This window comes from Schistocerca nitens, chromosome 8 (assembly GCF_023898315.1).
Source record: "Schistocerca nitens isolate TAMUIC-IGC-003100 chromosome 8, iqSchNite1.1, whole genome shotgun sequence".
NCBI lineage: Eukaryota > Metazoa > Arthropoda > Insecta > Orthoptera > Acrididae > Schistocerca > Schistocerca nitens.
In genome coordinates this window covers 147,791,679-147,798,111 of record NC_064621.1, presented here as the reverse complement: position 1 = coordinate 147,798,111, position 6,433 = coordinate 147,791,679, and the positions used below count along the sequence as shown (strand labels likewise).

General features: G+C 42.3%; 1 protein-coding gene across 1 annotated transcript in view; it reads left to right on the top strand.

Moving 5' to 3' along the window:
• Positions 1-1,771: 1,771 nt before the first annotated feature.
• The window catches only part of LOC126199091 (uncharacterized), a 133,773-nt gene continuing 129,111 nt past the window's right edge, over positions 1,772-6,433 (top strand). The window contains exon 1 of the mRNA XM_049935842.1: positions 1,772-1,819. The gene's annotated coding sequence lies outside the window, so the exon portion shown is untranslated. The remainder of the gene's footprint in view (positions 1,820-6,433) is intronic.

The following is a 6,433-nucleotide window of genomic DNA, read 5'->3' as shown; positions in this document are numbered from 1 at the left end:
TTGTTATGTTCATAATTAAGTCTCCAGCTTAATCTGTTAATGAATCTAGTTTTCTGATTTCTTCTGCCTCATAGTATTTCCCAACATGCCTGTCTCCATTGCTCAGTGAGCAATCCTTGGCCTTTCAGTGATTTTTGCATTGAAAGTCCATGTGTCACTGTCAGAAGTTACACTAATTGTGAACTTTCCATTTCAGGTGCATCAGAAACGTAATTTTGAATTTCCTGTTCAGGTTAACTAAACCACTCCAGGCCATTTTACTCTTTTGTTTATTTTTCTGCTGTGCATTTTACTGTCATCTTCAACTGCTGTAAATACAAAAACTGTGACTCCATTGTAATTTTTTACCATTTTATTTTCAGTGTATTGATTACATATTATTTTAATCTTATTCATTGTATGAATACAAAGTAAAGGTTGGGGTAGGCCTAATAGATATGTAGTATACCCCAAGGTCTACTTCATGTTTAATGTTGTTTCCATAATAAGCAACAAAAATTACCAGATAAAATTTTATTTTATTCTTATTGTAATTGATTTTCAAACTTGTTATCTTCAGTTCTTTAATTCGTTATTGAAGTTTATCTGTGGTGAAGATGACACTGGTTTCTGTTGTTTACTTATACAAGGAGCACTGTGCAATGTCTGTTACACAATAATTTCTGTTTGATGATAGAAAGTTAGTGTGAACCCCATCATGCCCTTCCACCTTGCCCCCATTAAAACTGATGGTAGCATTTTCACTCCCAGTGCCCAATCTGTCTTCAAATTCTATACTGGAACTCTTTGCTGTCACATTGTGCATGTTGTGATCATCCATACAGGTAACATGTTATTTATGCATTGAATACCCACCTGCTTTGTAATTCCTGTTACTGCCGTGACCTCTGCCAGGGTCGTGGTGGTCATAATAACTTCATGCATCATTTTCAGGAAGTCTCACCTCACTTTAGGGGAGACTTCTTAAGGTAAACATCCAATGCCCTCTGCTCTGCTGCAAGCACAAGTGCTTTATTTGAACTGTCTCTGTAAGTATTAATATTCAAATTTCTAATTCTGTTCGAAAATGCTTCTGTGGATTGTCGATGCCACTGGGTAATGCCATTAAACTGTTGCTAGTAACACCTTGCTGTATTTTTTCCATGGTAACATTCCAACATACCTTCCAGTAAATCTAAGAAAGTATAGGCAACCCATAACTTACCATGCTACAATTAATATTTCCTTGCATCTCCTATTTACCTCAACCAAGCCACACTCGATAACTGTTCCATTTAGGACCACCCAAACTAAGATCTGTTTGTAAGTTTTCCAGGAAAATGCCTTTTTTCCTCTCATGATTGATCTGAGAAAGAAGTAATCAGACAAGCAACCTTCTCTCTTCTTTAGACATTTCCATTTTGTTATGCATTGTAAGATTATCTGTTCATATATGCATGACATCATCCAGTAAATGTTGGAGTGCATCATGGATGGCCATTTTCTCATCTACAGTGCCAGGTGGCATACTTGTCTGTGATTCTCACTCCATGGGAAAAGGAGAGAACACACACAAAACTCAGAATTCAGAAAAAACAAGCGATCCACAAGCAAGTGTAATATGCCCAGGCTGCCACTTACTCATCACACCATAGTGAATTCTACTGGTTGGTTGCTGTTGAAGGAACTGCTGTCCTTCCTTTCATCAGATTTCACTTGGTATTGAATGGGCAGAGGACAGCAATGACTCATTACACAGTGGAATGGAACAGCTGATATCAGATTTCTGACACCAAATTGTATCAGCATGTTGTAGATTTCACCCAGTCTGGCCTTCCAGGTAAGTGGATCTGATTCAGGTATGCTTTCACAGTGGCCTCTCAGCTACCCAGCAAATAAGTTTAGTAGGCATGTCTCCATTGGAATATCAGACTAGCATGACAGCACTGTATGGGAGATAGGTATCAACGAATGTAGCCCACAAGCAGTCAGACAGTTTAAGATGGATGATACACATACTACTAACACCGACAAAGTTATGGTCCCTGCAGGTTCAGAGCATGTTCGTCATTTCCCGCTTCTGTAACTTGGAGGTGGTAATAGTGGAGACAGTAGTGGGGGTGTCAACATCATAACAGATGTTCATCTAGGCAGTGTGACCTGGGGGTCAAAATGCTAACAGTCACAGGTCTGATACTGGTACATGAGACTGGTTGTGATCCTAAGTGGCTCACTAGCGTTGCTTTGTAGGGTTTCAACAAGGGTGTTTTGACCATGGTTACTTAACCAGTGGTGGTGCATTACTAATGTGGTGCTGAGTATTCGTTCTGTTAGTTTACTTCTGGTTCAAGAGGGTGCCACTCGGCCACTTCAGGTGCATAGTCTTCAGTATACTAACAATGAAGTGAAATAAAAAATATGGATTAAAATAATTTATTTGAAGAGTAGGGTACACAAAATTAAAATAAGTAAGCAGTCAGCATCTTAGAAAATGGATAACATAGTTCGTCTAAACGAGAAACACACATTCACACACACACCTCTCTCTCTCTCTCTCTCTCTCTCTCTCACACACACACACACACACACACACACACACACACACACACACACGACTACTGTCTCTGGCCACAGAGGCCAGACTGCGAGTGTCTGCACAAGATGGGAGAAGCGATGTTGAGTGGTGAGGCTAAGGAGGAGGCTGGGGTGGGGAGGGGGAGGGATAGCAGGGAAGGCGTGGGGTATGGTAAAATGCTGCTTGCGGGAGCAAACGGGCATTGTAGGCACAGGTTAGGACAGCTAGAGGAATTCAGTTGTTTGGGGGGGGGGGGCAGAAAAGGATTGAAGTAGAGGAGGTAAAAAAGACTGTAGCTGCCTTGGTGGAATAAAAGGCTGTGTAGTGCAGGAATGGGAGCAGGGAAGGGGATACATGGGTTAAGGACTGGGACTAACGAAGGTTAAGGCCAAGTGGGTTACAGGAATTTAGGATATATTCCAGTGATTTCCTAACTGTGCAGTTCAGAAAAGCTGGTGTTGGTAGAAAGGATCCAGATGGTGCAGGCTCCCTCCCACAACCATACAAAATACAGACACGTACCTTCCCTCCAAAAACCTCAGCCCCATGGAAGTACCAGTTCTTTCCAGCGACCCTACTTTTTGCCCCGGTTCCATATTCAGCTGGACTTTTAAAGACTTCTCTCTTTCTCCCAGTCCCTACAGTGGAAACACTTTTTTGCCACCAACAAGATTAAACCCAGAACTAATGCAGAGGCCTGCGTGACTCACTTTACTCCTAATCGAACCGCGATCCACCCCCACTACACCCCCCCCCCCCCCCAAAAAAAAAATTACCCCCTGATTACAGAATTTTTTAAACTCACAGCTTGCCTCACCATCATTCCTCAATATGGAAGCTAACTTATAATCCTACCTGCTGACAAAGGCTCCACCACCATGGGTTTGAACCTCAGGGATTACCTGGCAGAAGGACTCTGTTTGCTGTTGGATGCATAAACTTACAAACCCTGTCACAGTGACCCCGTTCCATAAATCCAGCAGGATCTCCACTCTCTCCTCAAATCCTTAGGACCATCCCAGGACACCTTCCAGAGTGTATCTCTTTTCTCACCCCTACCACTCCCCACACTCCTATCTTTTATATGCTTCCTGAAGTCCATAAACCCAACCACACAGGGTGTCCCATTGTTTCCAGTTACTATGCCCCCACTGATAGAATCTCTGCTCTTGTAGATCAATACCTTCAGTGTATTATCTGTAACTTATCCTCCTACATAAAAGACACCAACCATTTCCCCCACCAACTTTCCACAGTTCTTGTTGCTGATTCCAAATCTGCTGCAACCTCCATCCTGATCACCATGACCAACTGTATCCTCACCCACAGTTACTTCAGCTTTGAAGGCATCACCTATGAACAAATCTGTGTTACACCATTGAGCACCAGCATGTCACCATTCTATGCCAACCTATTAATGTGCCATCAGGAGGAACCGTTACTAACCACCCGATATCCTGAAGCCTTCACCTGTTTCAGATTCAGTGATAACTTCTTCGTCTTGGTGTGGATGGAAGGAGAGGGCACCCTACCCACATTCCTCCAGAACCTCAGCACCTTCTGTCCCATACACTTCACTTGGTCCTTCTCAATCCAACAAGGCACCTTCCCCGTTGTTGACGTCCACCTCAAAGGTGGCTACATAAGTACCTCCGTCCATATCAGATTTGCCAACCATCAGCAATCCCTCCACTTCAATATCAATAGCTGCCATCCATTTCATACCAAGAAGTCTGTTCCATACAGTGTAGCCACCTATAGACATTGCATCTCCAGTGATGAGCAGTCCCTCTCAAAATATACCAAGTATCTCTCTCAGACCTCCACAGAATGAAATTACCTTCCCAACCTTGGTGCAGAAACAGAGCTCCCATGCCTTATTACTCCAGTTGTGCATCACCTCCCAAAGTCTCACTGCTTGGCCACGAAGGAGAACCCCCCTCGTGACAGTATCACACAAGACTGGAGCAACTGAATCACATTCTCCACTATTGTTTCGGCTACCTCTTGTTGTGCCCTGGAATGAGTAATATCCTATCCACTATCCTTCTCACTTTTCCCATGGTAGTATTCTGCCACCCACTGAACGTACACGATATCCTCATCAATCCCTACTCCATCCCTGCTCCTAACCTCTTGCCTCATGGCTCATATCCCTGTAACTGACCTAAATGCAAGACCTATCCCACTACCACTTACTCAGTCCACTCACAAGCATCACCTATTCATCAAAGGCAGGGCCATCTGTGAAACCAGTCATGTGATTTATAAGTTAAACTGTATTCTACATGGGCATAACAACCAACAAGATGTCTGTCCACATGAGTGGTCACAGCCGAATTGTGGCCATGAGACAGCTGGACCACACAGTTACTGAACATGCTGCTCAACACAATGTTCTTCACTTCAGGGGCTGCTTCACTGTCTGCACCATCTTGATCCTTCCTACCAACATCAGCCTTTCTGAAAAGCTCAAGTGGGAACTCTCCCTGCAGTATATCCTATGTTCCTATAAGCCCCTTAGCCTGAACCTTCTTTAGTTGTTGTCCTTCACTCACTCTTATCCCCTTCCCTGCTCCCACTCTATCACTACACAGTCTTCTACTCCAGCGACACACCTGCAGTGTTTTTCTCCTCCTCTAATTCTCTCCTTTATTGCTCCCCCCCCCTCCCCCTTCCCTGCCTCCCAACCTCCTGGGTGCATCTAACTGCACTACCCTGTCACTGTTTGCTCCCACAAGCAGCACGTAACCGTCTCCCACCCCTAACCTGCTAGCCCTCCCTGTCCCCATCCCAGCCTCCTCCTTATCCCCACCACCCAAATTTCTTCTTCCATCGTGCACAGTTGCTCATACTCCAGCCTCAGTGGCTAGGGGCAATGGTTATGTGTGTGAGTGATGCCTGCATGAACGTATGTGTGTTGTTTACTTCTGAAGAAGGCCTTTTGTCAAAAGCTCACATGTTTAGCACCTTTTTGTTGTTCCTGTCTGTGCCTTACCATCTCCTCGACATGGTGAATAGCAGTCTATCCTTTTCATAATATTACCATTATTCCATCCTGGATTTTCCATTGTTTGAGATTACATATTCTTTATTTTGGTCATTATGTATTCCTAATATTGCATTTAAGAAAACTATGAACAAGAAATTCACTGATACTTACAAATTATACTTTGAATTGGAAAGTTTTAATATTTTGGGCAGAAACTTCTCTTTTTGTAAGCAAAGCAGTATTATAATAATATTTTTAACATATTAAATTTGTTTAGTTTAACTCAATAAGAGTCATTGGGATTAATGTGTATTACCTGTGGATCCTCTGTAGTTATGGTAACAACTGTGTGTAGGCTAACTGAGAAACACGCCCAGAGTATTATACTGAGTTTGGTGTAAAATTCTTACCTAGCCTAAACCATATTTCATTTTTCTCTAGTAACTGACCAAACAAAATAAATTACTTGCCATAGAAAAACTGCCTCCTAATACATCATGCATTGTAATGTCATGTGACAGAATATTTTTGAGTATGTGAAATGGAAGACTTAATGAAGTGGCATCATTTTGAAATGTTACCCAAAGGGTCACTTTTTGAGGTCCTTGGACAAGTTGAGGCCTGCCTAATATTGAAGTGAACTGAAGACATGTATCCACCTCATTTCTATAATATTTTAAGCTTATTGAAGAACTTTACTGCAAAGCTGTTCTGAGTATATGCATTGCTATTTCTGTATTCATAGACATTTGTATTTCAAATATGGAACCTGGAAATAATTTGCAATTCACATTGATCTCTAATAATGCAGCGCGATACACAAAAGCTAACTTTTTCTGCCACAAGGTATTCTCCATTATTCATTAAACCCTTCATTTTACTTTAAA